Genomic DNA, 18,904 nt, shown 5'->3' on the forward strand with positions numbered 1-18,904 from the left:
GTGATTTCTCACTTTCTTTCTCACTGTCTCTGTCTCTTTCTCTCTAGTTAGCACACATGCCCTAGGGCAACAACCTCTACCTCCCCCCCCCCAAAAAAAAAAACTAAAATTGAGGACCAACAGGTGATGTAGTGGTAAAGGTATTAGATTCCCACATGGTTGACCATGGTTTGAGTCCTGGACCTGTAAGCTTGTGTGCATGTATGCCCAAAATCCTGAGAACAGAATGAGGAAGAAGGGACCGCACATGGCTGTCCTCCCGGGAGTGATTTCTTACTTTCTGTCTGTCTTTCTCTGTCTCTGCAGCGAGTGCACATGCCATATAGCAAACATGTAAAAAAGGGAAAAAAAGAAATTAAAATTGTGTTCCTGTCCTATTAAAACCTTTGGCTAGTCCTCCTCTCCCCCGCCCCCTTTTTTTTTGGTATTAGGCTAAAGATAAAACATGGCCTTGAAGATCCTGCAGGATCTGACACCTTCTACCTCTCTAGCTCACCCCCAACTCCTGTAGTACATTTTTTTTCTCTATTTAAATTGGACTTCTTTCCATCCCTCACACATCCACCAGGCTTTCTCTGACCAGTCTGCTACATAGGCTCTTCTCCATGCCTGAGGCCTTTCTCTCTCTTCTCTTTAACCTATACATTCTACCCTACTTCAGCTTTCTGATTGGTTCTATCCTCCAATTGCAGGCTTTCACGAGATTGCACAATGTTTATTGGGACTTACCACAGATAGAATTTTACTTTCATTTATGTGATTATTTAATTCCTCTCCGTATCCTTTACTAGACTCTATCTCTATGGAAAAAAAGGGGAGGGGATTTTATTGTTGTTCATTTTTATTTCTAGCACCAAATACAGTGTTCCACATAGAGCAGGCTCTCAACATTTGTCAGGGGAAGAATGGAAGGGAAGAAGGAAGGAAAAGAGAAAGAAAGGAGGAGAGAAGACAGGTAGACAAAACTGTGTCTTTTCTACATTTGACAATTTGTACCTGGAATGTTGGGCTAAGTTCTGGATGCCACAGTTTGAAACAAAAACAAAACAGAATATATTCAGAAGAGAGGAATCAGAAAGAGAAGGGGAGGCTGGCCAAATTGAGACTCAAGCATCAGATAAGTAATTGGACAGATTTTATAATATCTTCTAAGTGAGAGATTCTAAAATACCTGAGGTACAAGTTCATTCTGTGAAAGAACTGGTGTCATTCCACTTTCATAATTTAAGGCATTTAAAAAGAAAACACTTTCAGGTTTGCAAATAATCTTCAAAACTTTTACTGGACAAAATATATGTGATGTCTCTAGGCACATATATTAACTGACTAGTCCAGGTATTTTTGGTCCTCTTTTCCTGCTTTCTATTTCAGTACAAATATAATGGGAATCTTGCACTAAATTTCAAAAGTAGTCTTCTATGAACATATATAGTCTGATTTAGAAAGAAATAGCTTACAGTAATTGTCAAAACTATTATTTTAATTTTATATTAAGTAGAATTATTGCTCAATTAGTTCTAAGTTTGACATTTTGGCTTTTGATATTACTACATACACACATGGAATGTACAGTGTAGTAAAGACTATGTATGTGCATAACCAGATTATCTATAAACTATGACTATTAATAAAAGTGAGTAACCAAATTATAAAACCGTCTTCTCGGGTCACTAACTAGGGATTGCAAATCTCTTAAAAGTTGCTGGTATAGGGAACCAGCAGTTAGCGTAATGGCTATGTCGCTGGACTCCCACGTGGTCGACCGCGGTTCACGTCCCGGACCCGGTGGCTTAAAACTCACGCCGGGCACGTGTGCGTGCGTGCCCAAGATCCCGAGAGGAGAATGGAGAAGAAGGGATTGCGGCGTGACCATCCCCTCTGGGGGGTGATTTCTCGCTTTCTGTCTCTATGTCTCTCTCTGTCTGTCTGGCGAGCGCACGCGCCCTACAGTGAAAATCTCTCCAAAAAAAAAAAAAAAGTTGCTGGTATTTACTATATTGGGTTGTTTGAAAAGTCATGACGTATTTTTCTGTTTTTCTATGCAAAAATGCACATGACTTTTCACAATTTTTGCTTTGCACCTCTTTTTATTGATATACACATTTTGTTCATGAATATTTTTCTTCAGAACAATGAAAATCATTCAATGGCAGAGGAATTGATGTCAATTGCTGGAAAAAACATGAAGCTAAATCCCTTCATTAGTCAAGGAGGTATTAAAACTGAGTTCTTAATTTTCTTCTGCATTATTTCAAGCACTTCTCCTTTTAGACTTCAGAACTCCATGTTGTCAAATAAACACTTTAACCAATTATAAACCTTTGAACTGCATCTCCAGAGGAATTTTTGTTTGTTTGTTTCAACATCAGTAAAAAAAATAGAAAGTTAAGTAAATTAGTTGATTGGGAATTAGGGGACAATATTATCAGATATAAAAAAAAAAAAAAGGACTACTCTGTAGAATTTTGCTCACAGCAAAACAATGTCAAATTTCCATCTCAATCAGTAACCAAGGCCTCCATCAGTGACCACATTGAAGAAATATGAAGGGCCAATTTCCAGAGTAGAGACTATTGGGAATCTCAGGCCAATCATGTTGACAGAAGAGGAAGACACCTACTCTGTTTAGGAAGTGGGCCTGGATTGGAACACTGGTCATGAGGAAGTGGTCAAGGAGCAATTGCTAGAAACTACTTTAAGATTGGCTCCCAGCTCCTAGCTGAGGATAAGGCAGCACAAGTGGACTTTAGCACAGGTGAAATCTCAGGATTATCTTAGAACACAGTCCAGATGAACTCTGCTCCTGAGGAGATTGAAGAATTAGGAGCCAGCACCACACCATAGAGAACAGAATTGCTTCAAATAAGCCTTAAGTAAATGAAAGAAATTTATAAAGTTCTCAGGTAGTGAACAAAGAATAATATGACAAATTAAAACAAAATGATCACACTGACACTATGAAAATCATGTGAGTATTCAGAATGTTGATGTTTTTAGAAATACTTTTACCTCAGTTGCATTAATGTATCTTATAAAGGTTTCCTGAAAAAAATTAACTTTGATATTAAAACCATTACATGGGGTCTGCAGGTGGCATGGAGGTTAGGACAGCTAGATCCCACATGGCCAACTGCACTGCTAAAGTCTTGAACCCAGTGGCTTGAAAATCACTCTGGACACATGCTTGTGTATGCCCAAACTCTCTAGAGGAGAATGGAGGAGAAGGATTGTGGTGTGGCTATCCCTCTCAAAAATGACTTCTCTCTCTCTCTCTCTCTCTCTCTCTCTGTCTAGCTCTCCAGTGAGTACACTAATCCTATAGCAAACAAAACCAAACATTATATGGCTAACTGAGACCTACTTTTCACCAGTCTTGCATAAATTAAGCCATTGGTAGCAACTATGCAAAACAGGGAATGAAGATTACAGGTTAGTAAAAAATCATTTCTGAAATCTCTGCCAAAAAACATTTTTTTAAAACACACTTGGCCAGCTTATCAGGATAAACACATTTACAAACATTGCTACCAGGTAGCAAGAGGTGATTCTGTGAAATATTTGCAGAGATTTTATGGTTGACAAATACAGTGTGAAATTTGCAAAGATACTAGCCTATGAGTGTGTTTATGTTGGATAAGTGAAAAAGTCCAGCTTACCTAGTGAACTTCATTAATGTCAACAGTCAATTTGAATAACATGGTCCCAAAGTTCACTTTTCTTATTATCATTTTTGGGTCAAAATGATTGAAAAACATATTTTCACTCACACCTCTCTTAGTTTTTAAGGGAAATCAAGTTTATGAGGCATCAGGTATTTATTACCTGACAAGAGTAAAAGAAATTTAATTTGAAAATACTTGCTGACAAAATATCCTCATTTTAAAAAATCCACTATTTTTGTTTGTTTGTTTGTTTGTTTAAATAGCCTTGACTCTTGTAGACTTCAAGTAGTTATATTCTACTTGCAGTAACTCTTGTGAAGTAGTCATGTAATTAAACCCTGAATCTAAATCTCTAATCACTTGGTTTTGACAACTTTTGTATACAGCGTTCTGCCAACAGCATATTAATTAGATGTGACCCAGTGGTTCCAGGTCATTGCAGAAAAGCAAACAAACTTCCAGAGATCACATGCTAAAACTGATCTTGTTGGCTGCTTTGTAAAATAAAGAAAGTGGGGACCAAAAGTAATTCTTATAAAGGTCAACTACATGAAGAAATATAGGGCCTTCACATACAAGGATTAGCAAGATTATGTGTCTCTATTAATTGTTCACTTTGCCAGCAGAGATCTACTCAGAGTGGTCTTACCAATACTCCTATGCAATTGCTAAGTTTCTAAAAGAAATAATAAATAAATACAAGAAGAAATAAATAACATTAATCTCAAGAAACAGATGATATAGTACAATCTAAACAATAGAAGCAAGTGTGAGAAACATTTCTGCAGCACACCATGGAGCTGTATGTAACTCAGAACCTCAGAGGAGAATTATCAAATCACCTGTCCCAGTCATATCAGCATTTAGTTCAGACTAGCTCTTTCCCCCAAAAGATCATTAAAAAACTGACACTTCTCATTTTCATTATTATAGTAATGATAATAATGATCACTGGGGGAAAATCAGTATTCATTGGCCACACTGATTTTAATCATTGAATTAAACATATTACAGTTAAAATCCTTGCATATATCAAAGCTAAGTCATCTCAAAAGGCTTTATGTGATTATAATAGCAGCGATTAAAAAAAAACTAATGAAAAATAAATTTGGTTTTTCATTCTTAGAATTTTAGAGAAAAAATGTTCCCTGCCCTCTTGGGTGATTTCCCTGTTAAAAACACGAATTCTCTTCCATATTCAATGCTAGGCAGGGACGTAGATGCTTTTGCTTTTTCCGGGATATGGTATGGCCTTTGGTGTAACATTTAAATGGAATCCAGATGTTTCTGCCCCTGGTCCTCTACCTCCTGCCTTCTTGTCTGCAGTTTCTGGATTTTCCTTGGACCAATCCTGATTTGTAACTCAGCATATTTTGGAGTTTCTTATAAAAAAAAATCCATCCTCAAAGCATTATTGAAATATATAGATTCTATTGAGGATGATGAAGGGAGAGAAAAGGGATTTGATTTGCAAACTCTGTACAAACAACTTAATTGTGTGTATATATTCCTCCTGAGCTCCCTTCTCAGACACACCCCATCATTCTCACCTGACTTTTCTGGTTGGATTTTTCTGCTCTCCTTTTGAATCTTCTGGAAACTTCAAATTATTCCTTAACTTTTGTGCAGAGCCATTGAACTCTGCCCATCTCCTATACCAAATGTGGTACGCCTCAACCCAGCATAGCATTCAGTCAAATACCCTTCCAATAATAAGACCTGTATGCTTTGTAAGGCAATTTACTGACTCATAGGATCTCATCTTCCACACTAAGAATTTTGCACTTTTTTTTCTAAAAATATATTATGTATTGTTCTCCCTAAAAGAAATTATAATTGTTATTCTCCTGAGAATATATTGCTACATATAAATATATTGCTACATATATTTAGATCACTCTAGAAGATCTGACTTTAAATCTTTTAAATCTTGTTTGATCACCCAGTATCACTCTTCTCCTTCACTACCAAAGAGTACATAATTTTTTAGACAAAATGCCTCAGGAAGTTATACAACTAACTTTATATTAACGGAGTTTAAAACTTTTGAATCAGCAGATTTTTGCTATAGGGCATGTGTGCTTGCCAGAAAGACAGAGAGACAAAGAGACAGAGGCAGAAAGCAAAAAATCAACCCCCAGGGGGGATGGCCATGCTGCAATCACTTCTCCTTCATTCTCTTCTCAGGATCTTGGGCAGGCATGCACATGCACCTGGCATGAGTTTTAATCTTTAAGCTACCTGGTTCGGGACTTAAACCACAGTCAACTACATTGGAGTCCAATGATGTAACCATTTCACTATCTGTGGTCCTTTATTTCTGTTTTTTTTTTTCTTTCTTTTTCTTTTTTTTTTAAATTTTTTTAAAATAAAAATCAATCATTCCAGTAGCCTGTAACTACAGAGTAAGAAGGAACTTTTTCTGAGTTTTTTTTTCCTTTTTTTTTTTTTTTTTCTATAGGGTACATATGCTCACCAGAAAAGGAGACAGAAAGCAAGAAATCACCCCCAGAGGGGACAGGTATGCCACAATCCCTCCTCCTCCATTCTCTCCTCAAGATTTTGGGCATAGAAGCACACACACCCAGTGTGATTTTTCAAGCCACCTGGTCTGGAACTCGAACCATGTTTGACCATGGGGGCGGGGTGGGGGGGTGGCTCCATCACCTTAGCCACTATGCCTGCCACCTGTTGACCCCAAGAAGAAACTTTTTGAAGTACCTTACTATCTATCTATTAACTCCCTGGAGATTTCTCTTCTAGAATAAATTCCAGGATATTTTAATATTAAAGTATGAATTGCTACATATATTTAGATCACTCTAAAAGACCTGACTTTAAATCTTTTAAATCTTGTTTAATCAGCCAGCATCACTCTTCTCCTTCACTACCAAAGAGTACATCATTTTTTAGACAAAATGCCTCAGGAAGTTATACAACTAACTTTATATTAACAGAGTTTAAAACTCTTGAATCAGCAGATTCGACCAATGAAAATGTTTATATTTAAATAGAAAGTCTCTTTTTGTATAATAGACCATACCAAAGACGACTGGACTTCTACATGTAGGCGTTAAGGATATAACTGTATATTTAAGAAGTTACTGACAAAACTAAGTGTACATTGGTTCAGGAATCTAAGAAGGGCTTTGGTAGGTTGAGGAAGAGTGGAGATAAGTGTGTGAGATGAGTGGAACTGATATCTGTTTAGTTTTCTAGTTGTGCTGCATGTTAACCTGGCAAGAATTTTGGCTGCTCATTCTCACAGATCCAGTTCTGACCGTGGCTCCATCTCTGTATGGCCTTGGTGAGTAACGTTCTGAGTTCTGACTTTCTCATTTGTGAAAGACAGATGACAAAAGCCAACCCCACAGCATTATTATGACCAGGAACTACATGAGAATTTTACACATGGAAATACATCAAGACAGTACCATTGGATTTACACCAATATGGAGAGCAGTCAGTCCTGTTCTTTTGGTAAGCCTCTTTTCTCTTCTACGCTCAGGATGTCTCCCTGTAGACCCCAAATCATTCATGGTTAGCACTCAACAACCTTCAATGGTAGTTACTTTGATCTAATATATCTCTAAAATTCACTCCAAGGCCATGTTTTTCATGGGTCCTAAGCACTTTTGCCCTTGTAGGTTTCTTATTTTATAAAAATGTAATAGCATTAAAAGTTATGTTTTATGAATATGTTATAATAAGGACAAGTATAATCCAGGCTTGATCAACATTTATCCATTCATTACTATATTTATTACTTTTCTGATTTTTAAAAGAATTATTTATGTAATTGTATTTATTATTATTAATTATTATTATTCACTTTGACCAGACAAAGACAGAGAGAGACAGACAGACAGACAGACGGAGAGAGGGAGAGTGAGAAAGCAAGCTGCTAGGTTCAGAACTTGAACCACAGTTGGCCATGTGGGAGTCTAGGTCCCCCAACCACCACGCCCACGCCACCTGCTGGCCTCTATTCTGATTTTTAAAAGAATTTAACACTTTTTGCAGGCCCCTAAAAGTATCTTGGGCTCTAGGTCGGGTGTTTACTGTACCTAATGGGTAAGCTCTGGTTATCTTCTTACTCCTTTTGAAGCTTCAACTTTACACTTGTACTTTTTCTCAAGTATTTAAGGAAAATTCTCAGTCTCCTCTCATCTTTTTCTCTGTTGTACACATTAATTTTCTCTAATCTCTTTTCACAGACTCAATCCTCTTATCCTTTTATCATCTTGGTTTTCACTCTTGGATGCTCTTGGAATCTAGCCAGGGCATTGATGTTTCTTTTTGGTAAGTGTAAAATTGTATGTGATACCCTGGACCACCTGATGGAGGCCATGGAGAATGAAACTATTTATTTCCTCTTCAGACATGTGAAGCTCTACTTTTTGAACTTTTCTAAGTGCATTTGTGCTTATTAATTTTTATTTGCTCTTTGTAGCTGTCAGGGCATATTTAATTTCTTCTGAACTCTTACCCTCAGATTTTTAAATGTCATTGTTTCATTTTCATTCTTCTTTTTCTGTATACACAGAATATTCCCAAATCAATAATAAATCAAACACTTAGCCATGGAGATTGAACACACAATCACCTGTCTTGAAAGTGTAGCCATTAAAAGAAATGAACAACCCTAGGGACACTGACTTTAAGAGGGCTTATGGCACACGAAATATGACACAATGCACATTTCATTGGCACTTGGTAATTACTTCACTGCACATTTATCTAAAAGTTATTTATATGAGTTTTCGTTTTATCTTACTTACCCAATTGGTAATTTTATTGTATTCTTAGTCCTTAAAATCTAGATTTGTAAAAAGAAATGGTTTCTTTTTTCTACTCTCACAGTTTTACTAATGAGCATTGACATTTAAAAAAAAATAATATAACTTTCTGTTTATACTCTGCATTATTCCACAGAAAAGATTTAAGGAAGCTTATACAGATGTATACATAATGGTAGCATAAAATAAATTTAGATAAATTAAACAAAAGATCAAAGAATAAATGAAGTCAGAGAAATAATTTTTAAAAAGATACATATGCCAATGTGTGCCATAAGTGCAAACACTCTTGCTGGCTTAAACTCACACCGGGCGCGTGTGCGTGCGTGCCCAATCTGAGAGGAGAATGGAGAAGAAGGGATTGCGGCACGGTCATCCCCCCTGGGGGATGATTTCTTGCTTTCTGTCTCTCTGTCTCTCTCTGTCTTTCTGGCGAGCGCACACGCCCTATAGCAAAAACCTCTCCAAAAAAAGAAAAAGAAAAGAAAAGACAAAAAGAAAGAATATTAGTCTGTATCTGACATAAATGTTTCAAATATTTTCCACAGTTCTTTTCTCTTAGATTTGATTATATATTTTAAAATAATTATTTATTTAATTTTATAAAAAGTTTATTTATATTTAAGTTTAAAAATTTTTTTTGCTATAGGGCATATGTGCTACCAGAGAGAGAGAGAGAGAAAGTGAAAAAGCAAGCCATCAGGTCTAGGACTCAAACTGTGGTCAGTCATGTGGGAGGTCAGCACCTTAACCACTCTGCAACCTGCTGGCCCTGATTGTATTTTTTTTTTGCATGCAGATATTTAATCTTTCTACTTAATCAAATAACCAATATTTAAGTGTAAATATTTTCTCTTTCTTTATATTTAAGAAGTGTATTGTTTTCCTATGGTTATTGTAACAAATTGCTATAAACTGGGTGGGTTAAAATAGTAAAAATTTATTCTCTCACTAATTTGGAGAATAGCGATCCAAAATTAAGTTGTCAATAGGATTGGTTCCTTCTAGAGGCTCTGAGGGAGAATCTATTCCAAACTCCTCTTCTAGTTTTGACAGTTGCCTTTAATCTTTCACAATTCTTCTCTTGTAAATGTATCACTCCAATCTCTGCCTCTATCTTTACATGGTCTTCTACACTGTATTTCTTTGTGATTAAATTTCTATCTTATAAGGACACCAGTTTTAATAGATTTAGGACCCATCTCTGTCCGATATGATCTCATTGTAACTTGATTACATCTCCAAAACTCAAATAATGCTGTATTCACAGGCAGGCTGGATAAGAATGTTTGTGAGACATTATTCAACCCATTACAGACAGTAATTTCATTTTAAGTTCACAAAAAATATTCACTCATTTGTTTATTTATTTACACACATATTTACTTTTACATTTTGTTCTTTAATTTGTCAAAGTTTCAATATTTTCTGATGTAATTAGTAGTCCTCATTTAGACTGAGATACATTATCTTGAAATTTACGAGTCCTCTCATTTTTTTTTTCCAAGTGGTAAGCTAAAGGTAAAATTTCAAATGTACCATTTAAGCCAAAACTTGGCAATTTCACACACACAGAAAGAAATTTTAAAAATGTATAAAGGGCAGTTAGATGACCTGGAACTTGCCTAAGAAATATTAAGCTTGATTTCTCATTGCCTAATGTAAAATGAGTACTCCTTATTCTTGAAAATCTTAGTATTGGGACCAGCAGTTAGCATAATGGCTATGTCGCTGGACTCCCATGTAGTCAACCGCGGTTCACGTTCTGGACCCAGTGGCTTAAACTCACGCCGGGCGCGTGTGCGTGCGTGCCCAAGACCCTAAGAGGAGAATGGAGGAGAAGGGATTGCGGCGTGGCCATCTCCCCTGGGGGGTGATTTCTCGCTTTCTGTCTCTCTGTCTGTCTCTGTCTGTTTGGCGAGTGCATGCGCCCTATAGCAAAAACCTCTCCAAACAAAAAAAAAGAAAGAAAATCTTAGTACTTACTAGATAATACTTACGTTCTTCCTGCTCATGCTCCACAGGGATTTACATAATTTTAAACAGATGAGATCATGCACTGATTTATCAGCTGAATAGAAGATATTTGTTGGGCAAGAAGACATTCAGCAGTTTTTTGGCCTTTGATTACCCCACCTATTTGTTTTCATGTCACATTTTCCCTCAGATCTGGCTTTCCGATGCCTGGATACTCCACCCAGTATTGCTTTATTCCTTTCCTTACTGTCCATCCTTGCCCTGGAACAGTTGTACTGACAGGACCTTGCTTGTTCACCACATACTTTCCCATAGTCACATTTCATTCTTCAGTGATCTTTAATTTTACAAGGTTTCTACAAGTTTCCTCCTTGGGTTGCTTTGCTGACTGTTTATGTTACAGTCCACAGTTCCTTGTGCTTTGATTCCCCACAGTAGTAAAAAGTGTGTATATTTCAGCCTCTAAGACTATGATCCTTTCTATCCTCCATGAAATGTCTGTGCGTAGACCAGTATGCTAATTTATCACGTCTCAGTTATCTCTTTTCTGAAGATCTGTGCACTTCTGCTAAAGATTTTAGGTGGTTATATATCCCACTAAAAATGACTGTATTGAAGAAATTTCATCTTCTACAATATTTTCTGGATTGTATATATGCCACTTAACATAAAGTTGAAGCTGATCTTCAAGTTAATATAAACATCTAATATTAATCCACCCAATAGTGAAATTGGAAAATAAAATGTTTTCAAACAGTTGTAAACATGCAATAATAAAAATATTCTTTCTGAATCAGAACTTCTAGGAAGAAATCAAACTTAAATCAACAGGCTAATACTAAATTAAGTGATACTAAAACAATACAATAAAAACCATTTTCGGTAGAACAAATCCCCATATCAATATTTTATCTGTTATATAGCTCAGTTTAGAATGTGAGCAGGTAAATAATATTAGGATACATGTATGTTAGAACTCTTCTTTTTAATTGACAGAGGATTCATGCACTCACCAGAGAGAGATAGATACACAGAGAGAGGCAGGGAGAGAGAGAGAGAGAGAGAAAGCACTACTTAATGGGGTATAGGCACTCTGCAATCCTCTTTTGTCTATTTCTCCCCCTGTCTGATTTTAGATATGTTTGAAAATGTGCCCAGTGTGTTTTCCAGGTTGTCAGAGCCAGTATTCAAGCCACAGTCAGCCATGTGAGATCTGAGTCCCTTAACCACTAGCCCAAGGTGTTTTTCTTTGAAGCAAACTTATACTGGCCCACAACTATGGAAGCACATGAAGAATGTTGTTTAGGGACCAGCAGTTAGCGTAATGGCTATGTCACTGGACTCCCACATAGTTGACCATGATTCGCATCCTGGACCCGGTGGCTTAAACTCACTCTGGGCACGTGTTTGTGTGCCCAAGATCCTGAGAGGAGAATGGAGAAGAGATTATGGCGTGTCCATCCCCCTTGGGGAGTGATTTCTCGCTTTCTGTCTCTATGTCTCCCTCTGTCTGTCTGGCGAGTACACACGCTCTATAGCAAAAACCTCTCCAAAAAAAGAAAGAAAGAGAAAAAAAGAATGTTATTTATATGAGAGAGAAAATGTCCTGGATAGACTACTTAGTCTAGACATGTTAAATTCTAAAGGTTTCTCACCCATAATCATGCTGCTATGAAAGCCTGGCTACCATCATGACCCATCTGTTTTATCCATATAACAAATTATTATTGAGCATCTATTATGTGACAAATCCAGTTCCAGTCATCACTGAACAAAACAATAAATAATTTTCTCTTTACATAAAATTTAATCCAAACTGTAAATTTCACAACCTCCTAAGACAAATGTTCCAAAACAAATGGAGACGTAGTAGAAATAAAAATCTGAAAAAAATGACTTTTTTTTTTTGAGAGGTTTTTGTTATAGAACATGTGTGCTCACCAGAAACACAAAGAGAGACAGAGAGACAGAAAGCAAGAAATCACCCCTCAGGAGGGATGACCACACTGCAATCCCTTTTCCTCCATTCTCCTCTTGGGATCCTGGGCACGCACAAAAACGTGCCCGGCATGAGTTTAAGCCACCAGGTCTAGGGCTCAAATTGTGGTCAACTACGTGGGAGTCTAGCGATATAGCCATTATGCCAACTGCTGGTCCCCAGAATGACATTTTTTAATAAAATGGGATAGATATGAGTTCTTACTCCATTGAGAAAAAAAAAATGAGGCCCATATCAATGTTTTAAGAACAGTGGGGAAAAAATCTATTACAAGGTAGTATTTATTGCCATTGAGGTGAAATAGACATCTATGAATATTTTTGATGGATCAAAAAAAGAAGTCTTGGCCAATTGTGTCCTGTTTAATAGCTGACTGAGTACAGTTTATTAGTGTTTTCCATTTCCATTGCTTAAAAACAGCAATGCATGGCACAGATTAACTGGCTTTGGATCCTCCTCCTTGAAATCCTAGACTATGAGTAAGAACAGCACCAAACCAAATGCTGTGTTTATTTGGCCTTTTAATCTCTTTGTGCCAAAGCAGAATGCTAAATGACAGGAGGAAGCATCTTCATAAACAATAATGATTTGTGTCGGATGTCAGCTGTGAAGCTATCTAGAAGCAATCCCTTACCACTGCCTTGCTTAGTTGAGCAGCTGCCATTTCCCTGGCCCAGCTTCCACTGTTGCAGAGCTGGGCAACACAAACAATGGTCCTGCACCTGCTGCCGGGTCTGCCAGAGTGATGGTGGTGCCGTCATTCAAGCCAAGAGGAATGGGACCATAAAAACAGATGCATGCCCTTGCTAGCTCATCTGTTCTCCTCCCTGGTGCTATCCTCCTGTCAGAGTAATGGCCAGTCCAATTTGCCTTGTAAATGTTGTGTGGACCTGGAGAGAATTGTGGGAAGTGGACAGAACCTTTGAAGAGGCAAGAATCAATTTGGTCAGGGTCAGACTCTGCTACATTAACTTCCTGTAGGAGAAAAAATATTAACTTGAGTGTTATAGAGGGCCACATGTGGGACTCCCTAATTTGAATGCCTGTTTTATTTCTATGCTCTGTTTTTGTAATATTTTAACTAAGAAAAAAAATTAATTGTTTCTTATTGCTTCAAAATAAGTCTAAAGTGAATCCAACCCACCTTGCCTACTCTTATGCCCCAGCCAAAAGTGACAGTTCACTGTTCTTGGGATACTGAACATGTTTTTCCATTAACTTCTCCTGTTTGGAATGGCTATCCCACAGGTCTGCCTGCCCATATGTCCCACAGCCTTAAAGGATGGGATGAGCTGTCACTTCTTTGAGGAAGCCATCTCTTAGCCCCCAAACTGACAGTGACTTCTTTTTATGTTCTCTTATAACATGCAATATGCCCTTTCACATAACATCAAAATCCACAGTGTAATTATTGGTATGTGTATTTTATGTCTTCAAATGGATTTTAAATTTGCCATGGCAGAATTTCTGTCCTATATAGTCTTTTGCCCCCTTTCCCCTCCACCAAGAGTAAGTACTACAGTGCCTTTAAAATTTATGGATGCTCATTATGATTTGTATGATGGCTTGTCTCCTGGGGCCAAGATTCAAACTGTTCCGTCAGCTATGTAGGACCTGACTTTCTTAACCAACAGCCCACAGTTTGTCCTATTACTTATTTTAAAATATTTAGTTTTTAAAATAGATTTACATTCATAAATATACTGAGACAAAACTCTCTATACCCTTAGGTAGCTCCATAATGGTGGGTCAGAGGAGTGAGATGGACTTTGGGGCCAGACTACACAAAGAGGAAGTTAGTAGGACAATAGACAGGTGTTCAGGAAAGCAGCAGCTAGGGATTCAACTGACTCCCCACAAGGAGGCCAGGGAGGATGACAGAAGAAAGACTGTGGCAAGAATCCAACAGCAGGCAGACTTGGAAACCAGGTAGTAGGCAGCAGGGAATTCCATCATTAGGGAGTAAGGGAAAGGCAAAAGAGGGCCTAGGGGAGAATCCTCATCTTAAGGAAAATGAGTTACTTCACAATTCACAAAATTAAGAAAAAAATAGGCATGATGGATCAAGCAGGGCAGAAAGGCAGCAGTCAAAGGTAACATCTCTTTTCTGCATTTCTTTCATTTGTCATCTTTTTATCCATGTAGTGATAATCACTGTGACCCTACTTGGTTTTTAGCAATATAGATCCAGAGTTCTTCTGGAATCCTCCAATCCCTTTTCCTTCAGTAAAGAACTAGTCCATAGGATATAGTTACTAGAATATATGAACTGGTTGACTCACTTACTTGAAGTAATACATGCATGCCTGTTTTCCAAATAGTCTAGGTTGGTGAACACAAAGTGAGCACTCTCAGTAGGTATTTAAACTCCTATCATTAAAAGGAGCTTTGCAATCTATAAACATTGTTCCAAATTTTAATTTTGTCAGCACTCTCTCAATTAATTCACAAAATTATTATCAAGCCAATAGATTTTATGTTTTTTTTTCTCTCTACTATGTTCTGCTTTGAAGACTTCTATTGTTCATTAAATTAATGTGTTGGAGTAAGGAAAATAATTAAACATTTGTTATGTTTCTTCCTCTTTAGCAGTAGTGACATGATTTACTAGAGAAGGAAATTGAGAATGTGAACTAAAATTAAGCTTTTGAATTATCTGAAGATTTCATTCATTTTTGTTTTTCCTAATTTCTCAAAAGACCTCTCTGATCATCATGAGTGGGGAGAAAGTTTCATGCAACCACATAGTTCAGTTCCAAATGCTGTCTGCCAATTCTGAACATGTGTAAATTGAGTTTATTTCTTGAACATTTAGGTTATCACCTTAATTTAAAATACACTGTTTTGCTTATAACTTCATCATTTATGTACTTGTTAATTAAACTGGTAATGTTATTCAAACAAAATTGAGCTTAAATTTGATTTTGCAAATACATTTTTCATCAATAAAGACATTTCTATTGAGGCCAGCAGGTGGCATAGTGGCTAAGGCACTGGACTCCCATGTGGTCGACTGTGGTTTGAGTCCTGGACCCAATGGCTTGAAACATGCTGGGAGCATAAGCATACATACCCAAAACCCGGAGAAGAGAATGGTGGAGGAAAGATTACAGCATGGCCATCCCCCTGAGAGAGTGATTCCTCACTTTCTATCTCTCTGGTAAACATACACTCCCAATAGCAAAAATCTCTCAAAAGAAACAAACAAACAAAACAGCCCTATACCTAAGATAGGCACATAAAATTTTCAAATAGATAATCAACACCACTTAAGTTAAATAAGTATGTGATTGTCTCATTGATATTCATATTGTACATTATTTCTGACTGTAATATGCTGCTAACTTATCTTCCCCTCAGCAGTGGCTTACCTTAATACATCCATTAGTCCTTCTGAAGCTGTGTTTTTGCTTTTTTTTAATTTGTTTTACCTTCATAACACCTTTGTTGTTAAGTATTTAAGGTTATCACCACGAAGAGTTTCTGTGAGAGACAGTCAACATTATTAGCAGTGCATCCTTGTTACCTTATGCAAAAGTTGAATAAAAAAGATGCTAAACTGTAACATGAAAGCATATGAAAATATAAAACTCACTGGTAAAGTTAAATATGTAGACCAATACAGGATATATAATAATGTTATGGTAGTATATAAATCATTTCTAATTTTAGTATATAAGTTAAAAGACAAAAGTATTAGGCATAATTATAACTATGAACATTTTTAATGGTTATACAATATAAAAGACAAATTATGATATCAATATCATAAAGTGTGAATGGCATCAGAAGTAAAAGTAGAATTTTTGTATATATTGAAACTTAAGTTTTTATGAGTTAAAAATATACACTTTTATAAATAAAATGTCTATAAATATTTTTAAAAAGAAAAGATAAAGGAATCAAAACATATTATTCCAAAAATTAATAAAATGTAAGACAAGAAAAGAGGAACAAAAGAACTACATGAATGACATGAAGCAACCAACAAAATAACAATAGTAAGTTCTTCCTTATCAATATTTTCTTTTTTTTTTTTTTTGAGAGGTTTTTGCTATCAGGCGTGTGTGCTTGCCAGACAGATAGATAGAGATGGAGGATAGAAAGTGAGAAATCAGCCCCCAAAAGGGATGGCCACACCACAATCCCTTCTCCTCCATGCTCCTCTCGGAATCTTGGGCATGCACGCACACGCGCCGGGCATGAGTTTAAGACACTGGGTCCAGGACTCCAACCACGGTCGACTACATGGGAGTTCAGCAACTTAGCCACTACACCAACTGCTGGTCCCCCTTATCAATATTTTCAGTATCAATAGATTAGACTCCCTGAGCAAAAGACGTAGAATGGATTTCTAAAAGTAAGACCCAACTGCATGGTGTCTACAAGAGACTTCTTTTAGATTTAGTAACACATATAGGCTGCAAGTAAAGGAATGGAAAAACATATTCTATACAAGTGGTAAACATGGAAAGCACTAATAACTATACTTAGACACAATAAACTAAGTCAAAATACAATGTGTATTTCCCATTAAATACTTTCATTCAGAAAACTAGTTAGATTTTGTCTAACAAATAATGCCAAGTGGTTTATGTTAGCGTGCTAAGTAAAAGTACAATAATAAAATATTATCTAGATCTTTAGTATTTTTATACAGTATAAATCAAAATGATATTCAGTTAAAATTATTGAAATAAGAACTAATAGAAGTGTGAGGATTAATTTTAGTGTTTACTTCAATGAGATAAACTATCTTAAGTCCTATTATTTCTTCTTAAAGATAGTCATTCTTGACAGCATATTTTAAATACTTTGAATAAGAAAAATATAGTTGTTCTTTCTCTGTTTTCACTTTTTCGTCAACAGAATTATGTTTTGATGAAATTTACTGTTTTCCTCTTATACAGCTGCATTCTTCCTTCATGTGGGACTGATGTTTTCATGGGCCTTCAGGATATTAGAGGAAATAGAATGTGACATTCTTTCCTGTCCCATCTTTACTCTTGTAAATAACCAGATCTGTTTAACTTTTCACCACTTTTCACATTGTCGGAAGTGAAGCAATGAGAAACAAATAGGCTTCAAAACATCTGGCCTTAACTAAGGGCCTTGAGAAGTAAATTAATGTAGAATGAAGCTAGACATCACTTCAGAGATGATTTATTGGGTGGTTGAAAAGTCATGATACATTTTTACATAGAAAACCAGAAAAATACATCATGACTTTTCCAAAGACGCAATACTTCAGGGCCTCTCAATACTAGCTGCAGCACAGAATCACCTTGGCAACCTTAAAGCAAACAAATCAGCAAGCAAACAAACAAATGGTGAAGCTTCAGTGCCTTCTACACAAAAGCTCATATTAATTGGTCTGTGGTGTAATCTGAAGTCAGAGATTTAATATTGTTAAAAAGACCTTCAGTATTGATAGGAGGGCAGATTTAAAAGTAATTAGGGCAGAGAATAATTAAACTTCTCAAACTCTCTTATTTTATGAGTGAGGAATCTCTTGAGCTTGTTTATTTTGGAAGATCAGTTATTTGAATTAGAAAACAGATCTTCTGACTTTTTTTTTTTTGAGAGGTTTTCGCTACAGGGCACGTGCGCTTGCCAGACAGACAGAGACAGAGAGGCAGAAAGCGAGAAATCACCCCCCAGAGGAGATGGTCACACCACAATCCCTTCTCCTCCATTCTCTTCTCGGGATCTTGGGACGCATGCACACGTGCCCAGTGTGAATTTTAAGCCACCGGTCCAGGATGCGAACTGCGGTTGACTACGTGGGAGTCCAACGACATAGCCATTACACTAACTGCTGGTCCCAGATCTTCTGACTTTTAATCAGAGCACTTTTCACCACATGTAGAGTTGCATCTCCTCAACATTTTTCTTAGCTATGTGACCTGGACAAATCACACAATCTCTCTGATGTTCAGATTTTGTCTTACCTTGTCAATAGCACCTGACAAAGACTACTTTAGTATCAAAACATCAATGTAAAACATGCCCATACGAATTTAAATGACATTGTTAATTCAATACAAATGATCCAAACCACACTACTCATTTGCACTAATTAATAGAGTGCTTCCCATTAGTTTTCACTAGAGAAAGTTCTTTCCCCATTTTTTTATTTGAAGTCTAAAATAATCTCTTGTTTTGTTATTTCCTCCCAGATTTGATATCTTTATTTAATCTACTAAGTATTTTTTTGTTGTTGTTTATTGTTTTTTGGGTTTTTTTTTTTTTGAGAGGTTTTTATTATAGGGTGCATGTGCTCGCCAAGAAGACAGAGAGAGACAGAGAGACAGAAAGTGAGAAATCACCTCCCCACGGGGAATGCCCACGCCACAATCCCTTCTCCTCCATTCTACTCTTGAGATCTTGGGCACACATACACATGTGCCCAGCATGAGTTTAAGCCACCGGGTCTGGGACTAGAGCAACGGTTGCTACATGGAAGT

This window comes from Tupaia chinensis, unplaced genomic scaffold (assembly GCF_000334495.1).
Source record: "Tupaia chinensis unplaced genomic scaffold, TupChi_1.0 Scaffold000244_1, whole genome shotgun sequence".
NCBI classification, from domain to species: Eukaryota; Metazoa; Chordata; class Mammalia; order Scandentia; family Tupaiidae; genus Tupaia; species Tupaia belangeri.